The 10,030-nt window shown below is 35.9% G+C and overlaps 1 protein-coding gene across 8 annotated transcripts in view; it reads left to right on the top strand.

The window, feature by feature from the left end:
- The first annotated feature begins 5,789 nt into the window (after window positions 1–5,789).
- Ih (hyperpolarization activated cyclic nucleotide gated potassium channel Ih) overlaps window positions 5,790–10,030 on the top strand; it is a 91,818-nt gene continuing 87,577 nt past the window's right edge. For 6 of the 8 annotated variants that reach the window (XR_012991400.1, XM_076306646.1, XM_076306645.1 and 3 more), the window contains exon 1: window positions 6,058–6,191. The gene's annotated coding sequence lies outside the window, so the exon portion shown is untranslated. Of the gene's footprint in view, window positions 6,192–10,030 lie in introns of all 8 variants that reach the window. The other 2 variants (XM_076306650.1, XM_076306647.1) reach the window with 2 other exon arrangements.

The following is a 10,030-nucleotide window of genomic DNA, read 5'->3' as shown; positions in this document are numbered from 1 at the left end:
AAATCCATTTTAAATTTTCCCTGGTCACGCGTGCGCTTGACTGGGTCGGCACGGAATCAATTCGCCGCTCAAGGTCACCGGTGAGTTTCCCCCACCCCTTCTGAATTTCTTCGTCGCGAAACACGACCGATTGTATCGGCAGTAAAAATAACGTTTAAGTTTTAAAGTCGACGCGAATTAAACTTCACTCAACGTTGGTATGTTCCAAGCATGTGCTTTATCGGGATTCGAATATTCCTTCGTACGTCGAAACAGAGCGATCAACGACGAATATTGGATTCCCTGAATTGTATATTTTCTAACGGTCCGCGAACTCGACGGAATCGCGGATATTTCACGACAGTACAATCGTCGCGCGGTTCAATAAATGCGCGAGGCCATATTCATCTCGCGACGCACAGAGCCAATAGAATTAATTTGCGAATTTATCCGCGACACGAGGTTTCCTTGCATTCAATGAAAGTGAAATTAAGTCGACTTCATCGAGTGGCTCGCGAAGCTCGTTGAGTGGCGCTGAACGCCGCGCGAAATGGAATTTTTTCTGCGATCGATGAGAGTTAAATCTGATCCTTGATGAATTAAAATTCGAGAGCTGGAAAGATCACACGAGTGAAATATTAATCCGGTCGCGTTCATTTGTTCGTACTTGATCGCCCGCGAGACCGAAATTTATGTCCAGATGACAAAAATTGAAATTTAAGATCTATATCGAGTAAAATTGGCAAAAATAGTGTGCCAGTTCTGAGCCAATTAAAATTGACGAAACGAGTAACTTCTTTTAGAATATAAGTAATAATTGCAACCTTAAAACATAAATTTAAGAAATATTCATAAATATTTTCTAACCTTAAATTGGTCCAATTCTTTTTTGATCGTCTTGCGTAAAAGATTCTAATTTTTGTAAATTGTAAGGCAATAGACAGCATATGGGCTGGGAGGGATATTGTTTAAACACTCCAACAGATCCGTTTGTACACAGCTGCAAGCGAATAATCACGGTTAATCCTCAAAGAGTGCACACGATAATGCCGTTCAATTCTCTGAGGTCAGTTTCAAGTACACCAATGAATATTTATTAGCACTAAATCAAGGGACTACGACGAAGCATTCAGAATACAAATCGCTACGTATTTACCTCTCGCGAAGTGAACATCAATATCTTGTGGCTGGACAAGAAGGACGCAATGAAATTGTTACTTACACCCTGTCTCGTTCTTTCGACATTAACTTGAGTAATAACGTAACCGTTGAATAAATTTTTCGATAAGATTGACGACGTGGTCAAGAGGAAAAACTATACTAGTAAAGTTCACATTTTCGTTGAGAATAAAAAATGACGACAAAATTAATTGTACGTATTTTTCGCTTTTCATAAATTGTTCGACTAATCTTGTAATACGAATAAGAAAACGAGTATATTCACGAGGATTCGAAAAATTTCACACATACGTTGTTGATTAATTGGTTTTTACCTTCAAAATAATTTCTGAAGTATGATAAAGTAAACGTTTAACAAATTTTAACGTAGGTTCACATTAGGTTAATTTTAATGTACGTTAGTATTCATAAATTAAATGTTATATACTGTCTGCAGTTCGTCGTTCAAAAAGTGGTGGGGAGAATCTATCGATAACCTTGAGCGGCCATTTTATTTCGTTCGTACAATGTGGTTCTTGAGATCAGAAAAATGCAAAAAAATCAATCAATAGTGCCAATTTTTCGGTTTTCGAACTGTTTAATCCGTAAACTTTAATCCTTAAGGTGAGATGCGAAACAGAACGAACCTAGATAGTCGTAAATTAAAAAAAAAGTAATTAAATAAGTGTTATGAAAAATGTCGAACTGTAAAGTTCTGATTCGTTGAAAAAACAATTTTGGTGGCAATCAATTGTTTTTTAGTCAGCCTGTATTTATAATTTTCCAAATCTGTCCTTCCGGAGTTTTAAATTTCTTAAAATTATTTAAATAATTTTTCGAATTCGTTCGATTCTTTTAAATAGGTAGACATATTTTTCAGTACTGTGACAGAGTTGAAGAAATTTAAGTTACACGTGTTTGTACGTGTATGTAATGCGAAAAGTAAAGGAAAAAATAATTTGAAACAAAAGGTTTGCAAAAGGTTGTTGTATCATAGATGGTAAACGTTCATCTGGTATTGGAATCAGAGGTTTTAGTAACAGCAGGAGAAATAGTTGTCTGCCAAACGAGCTGTCGATAACAGCACTCTGGAATCGTTATGCCGCGTTCCTTGTCGTTGGATCTTCTTACGATTTACCTTTATCGATAAGTTCCTTGTCATGCGTCGATTACTTTGAAGAACTGCTACTGAAACTATTGGAACATCTCTGGAAATCACGAGAGAAGTTCAAATTTTAAGTGCAATGAAAAATTGAATCTGTTACAATTGCAAATATTTTAGAAATTCTTGTACGACATTAAATCAATACCATAGTACAGTCTCACCGGTCTTAGGAGAACCCAAAAACTGCTTCCAAACAATTCCAATATCTTCTAAAGCTGCGATGATATTGAAACTTTTGAAAACTTTCACGAAGAAAATAACGTGACCGTACTGTAATTCCGAAAATTCTTCTTCGACTGTATTAGATGAAATTTTTCGCGCTTATCTATCTTTTCAAGTAATAGTCTCTCCTAAATTATTGTAAAATGATACTTTGAAGCATCTCAAATACCTATAAGAGACCACGAACTCTATTAATCGAGGGAAAATGGTCGTTGTCAACTACAGTTTGGATCCAGTAATGTGATATCTAATCTCGATTGATAAAACTTTACATCAGTTAGCGAAACGTGATCTCAAATATCAAAACCTAACCTCAATCGTTACGATTTAACTCCATTCGTTAAACTCTCAATTAGTAAAACATAACCACAAATACTATAACCTAACTCAGCTTATTAAAATTGAACTTCAATTAGCGAAACCTAATATCCATCAGTAAAATATAAAATCACGTACTAAAACCTAACCTCAATTATTTAAACCAAGCCACGCTTATTAAAATCTATTCTCGATTAATCAAACGTAAGCTCAAATATTATAACTTAACTTCGATTACGAAAACAGTGTCAATTTTAACTTTTGATCCTGAACAGGCTCTCTAATGTACGCCAAAAAAAAAATAATTTTATTCAGGCTTATTGCTTTCCCGCCAAAACTAGTATCGAACATCCCTCCATTTTCATTGCCACGTGTAATATTCGAAACCACGTATACCATCTACGTGTAAACAATTAGTCGTTATCCAACGTTGTTCTCAAAACCTATTAATTTACTCCGGTAACATTTTTCAACGTCGTAAATAATTTCGATGGTATTTCGGTGAATCGATTAAAAGGAATTACCGCGTATTAAATATACAACGCTTGTATCCCTGACATTTGCTTCGCTTTTTCGAATTGTCCGGAAACGCGATCTCCTAATTGTCCGGGGTAGGGTCACGGCATCGTTAAAGGGTATCGATTCACCAGCCGCGGGACCCGAGGAGTGAGAATCGGCGGGCAATTTGTCGAGAGCGATAAAACGCGACGATAAGGCGCGAAGTGTCCAGAATCGCAAGGACGAGAGAGATGGAAAGATTAAGAAGTGGAACGCGCGTCGAGGACGGGTTTGCGAACGGGCCAGACAGTTCCAAGGGTAACTATGAGAACGTGGAAGCCGGAGGCAGGATATGTACGCCGATAACGATTAAGATACAAGCGTTGCTCCTTCGTCGACGACGTTGCTGGTCGTTTGCGAAAGGAATTGACTACCGGCACGTGTACACGGTGATACATCAACCTACCACCGTGCTGCAAATTGCACTAATGTACCACTTTCTGATAGTAATCACTGGGCAAGTGATTCCTTTTGTTGTTAACCCTCGGGGGACGGACCTCGTAAAGCTGGATCATTTTTGACCCATGACAAAATCACGCATAAATAGATTCCGAAAGGTAATATTTTTTCTGGAATTTGGTGAATAGGTTTATTACAGAGAAGAAATATAGATTTGTTAGAGGAAATTTATAAATTGTCATGAAAAAGTAGCCTTATTATAGAGAAGAAATAGATTTGTTATAGAAAATTTGTTGAAGAAATATAGATTTGTTAGAGGAAATTTATAAATTATCATGAAAAAATAGGATTATTATAGAAAAAAGAACAACCAGCATATTTAGAAAATAAATAATATTTATTAATTTTCTGCACAAAATTATCGTTATTCAAACGTTCAGCCGTTCTAAACGTACGGAAAAACTCTTGAAATACTTTAACTGTTCTGTTGCATTTATGAAAGATGATCAACGTAAGGTCGGTAAAACAGCTGACGTCTGTCAAACAAATGATTTCTACGCCGAATGTTTATAAATTACTTTTCGCCAACTTGGAGGATTTACCATCAAGCCTTCCCGATCGGCAGAAGTTTTAGTTGTCATAAAACTTGGGTCTCGAATGACCCACGCTCGTCCTGCAAGGGTTAATAACATAGATGCTAAACTTGGAGAAAGTTCTTCATTAGCATAAGAAAAGAATACGTTAGGTATACCTTGTGGAAATACTCGAGACTGATGTTCAAGTAGGATAATAAACAAATAATAATAATAATTTTGGGGGCCTGTAAGTATTTTCTAAGCGAAATTCGAGGACTCGTGAGTCCTTTGGGAATACTAATCTCAATGGTAAGTGATCAACGTGTCTCTCTAAATTGCATCTACAGGGTGTCTCGCAATGAATGATAGAACCAGAATGTAAATGATTCCACGTGTAAAAATATGTCGAAAATGTTGAATAGAATATTTTTCTCCGAGGCTTAATCTTCGAGAATATCGAGCTCTAATTTTTAAGCGGGGATCGAATCGGTTAACCGCTCATTGTCAGTGAAGGGCTATTTCCACCATACTTTGTCAAGATGGCGCTGTTGCGTCTTCGCGCCAATTTGTAAACGCACGACCTCTATCCTTCGAATAGAGAGATAAGTTCGTACGTTGAAATGCTGAAAATGGTATTTGATAAGATCAATGACGGAGAAAGTGACCTTAACCGGTCGATTAATTTTGTCTTCAGCTATCGTACCTATACTCAAACGAGCAAACGTAATATTTTTGTTAATTTGTTAAAATCGTTTTAGGTTGTTCTTTAAGTTTATTAGGTTATTCGAAAAGTCTTTTCATTTTTTTTTTGTGAAAATGAAACACGATTTCTTTAGAGTGTACAAACATTTTATTAAATCATATATTCTCCATTTTGGAAAACAAAATGACTTTCCGAACAACCCAATAGTTCGAAGTTTCAAATTAGATCGAAACAAATTCGAAAGAAAATAACCAGTTCTGTTGTACCTTTAAAATAGATCACACGATTTTTTTTTAGAGCGTATCAACGTTTCATTGAATCATATATTCTCCATTTTGGAAAACGAAATGACTTTCCGAACAACCCAATAGTTCGAAGTTTCAAATTAGATCGAAACAAATTCGAAAGAAAATAACCAGTTCTATTGTACCTTTAAAATAGATCACACGATTTTTTTTTAGAGCGTATCAACGTTTCATTGAATCATATATTCTCCATTTTGAAAAACGAAATGACTTTACGAGCAACCCAATATAATTCTCTAACGAGAGTGCATCTTGTGCGGAACTCCCACTTTCCAATAACGTTAGCCATGTTCCCTGAACGCGCATAGGCGTTTCCCGCACGGGTACCATGTCACATAACCGGAAAGCTTTCAGACTGTAATACGGAGGTCGTCAATGAAAAATCGAACGTTTTTCCAGGGAGGGCGAGGGTGGCGGCGGTGGCGGCCGTTCCGTGACCAGCGCTGGTGGGGGTGGAGGAGGAGGTGGAGGTCGACGGGCACCGAGTCTACGCCTGGTGAACGGAAGAGCGACTACAGGGGTCAGTTTGCACACCAGCAGCACAGAATCCGTTCGTTCACCCCATCACCACCTCGGCCAGCAGCAGAGCAGCAACAATAACAACAACAATAATCATAACAACAACAACAACAACAACAACAACAATAACTGCCACGTCGGTAATAACCCCGCCGCGAACAATCATCCACGGCTTAACAAAGATGACAGCATTAAGATCAGCATCGAGAACACGAACACTTGCACCGACAGCCTCGTCACTGCTCTAGACGACGAGACCTTGCTCATCACTGATTTCCTGGGCGACACAGGTGAGTCTTTCGTTTATATCACTTGACGGCAACTGTCACGGTTATCCAACCGGACACCAGCAGTTTTAGGTGTCCTCTAGTAGCATATAGCCGAGGTACTCAAACTTTTTCTTTTCACCCTTAATGTCTCAGGAGGTGTTGGACAAAACCTATAGACCTAGAAAAATACCTAACAATTCTATTAAATACTTATAGATAATTGTATTTATAGATATCTCCACCTAAAATTTCAAATATTTCACGTCACACAGTTTGAGAACCACTGAAATTAATCGGTCAAGTCTGAGAAAAGGTGATATTTATTATCGGTATCTATACAGAAAAGAAATAATGAGAATATTGAGTAAAAGTTTTAAATGCTTGTAAATGTTAAGTTTTAACAATTCGATAATTATTTTTTTGGAATATTTGAAAAAGTTTACAATATTTATAGATATTTCCATCTAAAATTTCAAATATTCCACGTCACACCGTTTGAGAACCACTGAAATTAATCGGGCAAGTCTGAAAAAAAGGTGATATTTATTATCGGTATCTATACAGAAAAGAAATAATGAGAATATTGAATAAAAGTTTTAAATGCTCGAAAATGTTTACCGGGAAAATTTAAATAATCCTACAGTGTGTAGTTTAAAAACCACTGGCATGTAGATATATAGAATGCGCCACCAAATTGGGACGGATCGTACCTCATGTTTTGTTGAAGATAAAAAAAAATGGTACAGGGGAAAGTTGAACGGTATAACAAGATCTATTTTTCTATGACCCCATTTTTTTTTCTTTTTTCTTTTTTTCGCCACTGCACTGACACAGCTACAAAGTGCAATCGTACTTTTTTAAAAAATGGAACAATATTTTTTTGTTAAGGTATATCGATTCTTTTCGTCATTCTCTGTACGAGAGTGTTAGGATAATGTGTTTGAAAAATTAATAGCTTGGAAAACATTTCAAATGGAAAACATGTGAAAAAAATATGCGGTTCTATTTTTAAAAATATGCAACTGCACTTTGCAAATGCGTTGTCACATTTGTGAAAAAAAGTAAGGTCATAGGAACTTTTCTCTCGTCCGTTATTTTCTACCCTCGACGAAACAAAAAATACGACGTGTCCCAATTTCGTGACATCTTGTAGATTAAGTAAGCCTTATAGGTCACTCGTTTAAAAATTAGTTGGCAGAATGTGTTTGCAATTATTTCCATGGAAAGTAATTCATAATAATTTGTAGTACTCGGACATTAAGTGGAAAAAGTTCTAATTAAGTTAGATGTCTTTGAAGGCCCTTGACAATGATAAAGTACATGAGACTTCACCTGGGTAGATCGATAGAAGTCTGAATGAACCTGAAAGACTTCAGTTTTTTTTTTTTTGGTGAAATTTATTGATGCCTTCTATATGCCACCTATATATTTTAAGGAGACTTATTTAATGAGACTTAAGTTTAGCAGACCCGAGTAATTATTCCACTGCTTTACCTCTACTTGGTTACACGTGGCAAGTGTTTAGATAAACACAAAGGGTTCTGACCTACGAGCTTACCTATTTAACATAGCCCAAACTCTCCTCTATTTTCAGGTTTTACGTTTAAGATAGACACATTTTCAAAACACTCGCGTTTATCACATTAGGTGAACCTTAACCAGAGTGCACATACTGATATTTAAAGGAATGTGCCAGGTGCTAATGACAATGTGAGTTCTCAGAATTGACTCAGTCCTTTTAATACAATAGACAATAAAATGAATGAATTAAAATAAATTAAAAATGTTGAAAATACTAACGAAGGTTGACAAAAGTCTTTGGTAAAATTTATCTTAAATTATTATTAATTTTTAAAGGTCATCATAATAATTTAATTGTATAGGAATTGTGTCGGAATCCTTCTGAAAGAAATGTAGTTTTTGTTGAGCAATTTGAATAATATATTGTCAGATGGAAATACCCTAACAGACGTATACATCTCGTTGTGTTCAAAGGTGTTGTGTTACTGAATCTTGCTCGCCGGAAATTTGATCATTTAGCTCGCAACGTATACTTTTCACGTTTCACGAGAGGTTCATGAAAAACGAGTGGGTGGACGTAGCTTTGAATCTTTTACCACGGACTATTGACATACAGACGTCATTTGATATCAAACGAGTTTAAATAGGGGTTGAAATGTATTTAAATTTCTGAACGAAATTCTCAATACCATATTCTCTGACATCGGTCCAAGTAATTACAGTATTAATAATAATTTAATCATTTGGGTGCAAGCTTCATTCGAAAACTAATTTTCGTACATATGTCGGTCTTCGTAACAAAAATTTCGAAACGTTGATACATTAATTCGTACGTTTCTCTTTGCATTAATATTGTATTATTTTTACAAATTTTAGATATTAAAAGAATAACTTTAAATCTGAAGGTTGTAAACGTTGCTAAAATATTGCTCGTGTAGATTATTATTAATTTTGCTGTTGAATTAATAAAAAAAAAGCATTTGAAATTTAATTTTTAAATATAAAATTATTATACCACTTATCTATTAATTATACTGCTATTTACTTAAATTGTTTAATCATGAGTGATGTATTTAATATCATTTCAGTGAAATTGTTCGTATATAATACAATATGGTTTTTTAAGTTTTCGGTACAATTTCATTGAAAAGTAAATACAGAATAAAAATCAGGAAACTGAAGCTGATGCACGTGTCCGCGCGTGAATATGGAGCACTGTTGACGTGTGCGTAAGAATGCTCGTTGAATCACTCGTTTGCTCATCGACAAATGCGCATAACGAGTCTATTATCGACTATTGCAATATAGGGAAGCAATCGAGCGACACGTGACAACATAAAGAAGCGAACTTCCTTCAACTATAGAATTGGCTCCAGATTTTTTATCGATGAATTAAGCATCACTTTCTTTTCTGGTCTTCTAGTCCCCCTAATTTCCTACTTTCATATATTACATTCATTTATTTATTTTTCCCGTAAGTCTGAAATAATAGAATCGTTCACGTTTCTAATCCTCCTTAAGCCACAGTCCCACTTTTGCAACGTGGAATGCAGAACACACTAAACATGTTTCTCTCGTATCCACTACATACGTAGGAATGTGGCTTAAGGCAGTATTTCTTAAATATTTCAACTAAATCTTTTTAATTAAGTGTTGCTTTTAAGTCTTTTTTTCTTTTCTGTTGCTTTTTTGAACAGAAAATTTGTTTCTATTCACATTCTTCTTAAGCCACATTCTCACTTTGCATACATTGCATACGTTGCATACTTTGCATACGTTGCATACTTTGCATACGTTGCATACGTTGCATACGTTGCAAACGTTGCATACGTTGCATACGTTGCATACTTTGCATACTTTGCATACGTTGCATACGTTGCATACGTTGCAAACGTTGCATACGTTGCATACGTTGCATACTTTGCATATGTTGCATACGTTGCATATGTTGCATACGTTGCATAGGTTGCATACGTTGCATACGTTGCATACGTTGCATACGTTGCATACGTTGCATACGTTGCATACGTTGCATACGTTGCATACGTTGCATACGTTGCATACGTTGCATACGTTGCATACGTTGCATAAGTCGGATACGTTGCATACGTTGCATACGTTGCATACATTATATATATACATTACTTACATTGCATACACACATAGGAACGTGACTTAAACTGGTATTTTCTTGATTCTCTCAGCATTATATTTCTTCAGATTCTCCTTAAGCCACGTTCGCACTTGAAGCTCCTGTTCGATGCAACTGTGCCTTTCAAAAGCGACTATCAATAAGCCCTTTTTGTTTATTTCAAAGTGGTTATTCAATTTTCTTTTTC

Source organism: Ptiloglossa arizonensis, chromosome 3 (genome assembly GCF_051014685.1).
Source record: "Ptiloglossa arizonensis isolate GNS036 chromosome 3, iyPtiAriz1_principal, whole genome shotgun sequence".
In the NCBI taxonomy this organism is placed as follows: Eukaryota; Metazoa; Arthropoda; class Insecta; order Hymenoptera; family Colletidae; genus Ptiloglossa; species Ptiloglossa arizonensis.
Note: the sequence above shows the minus strand (reverse complement) of the source record. Positions and strands in the feature narration are given on the sequence as shown.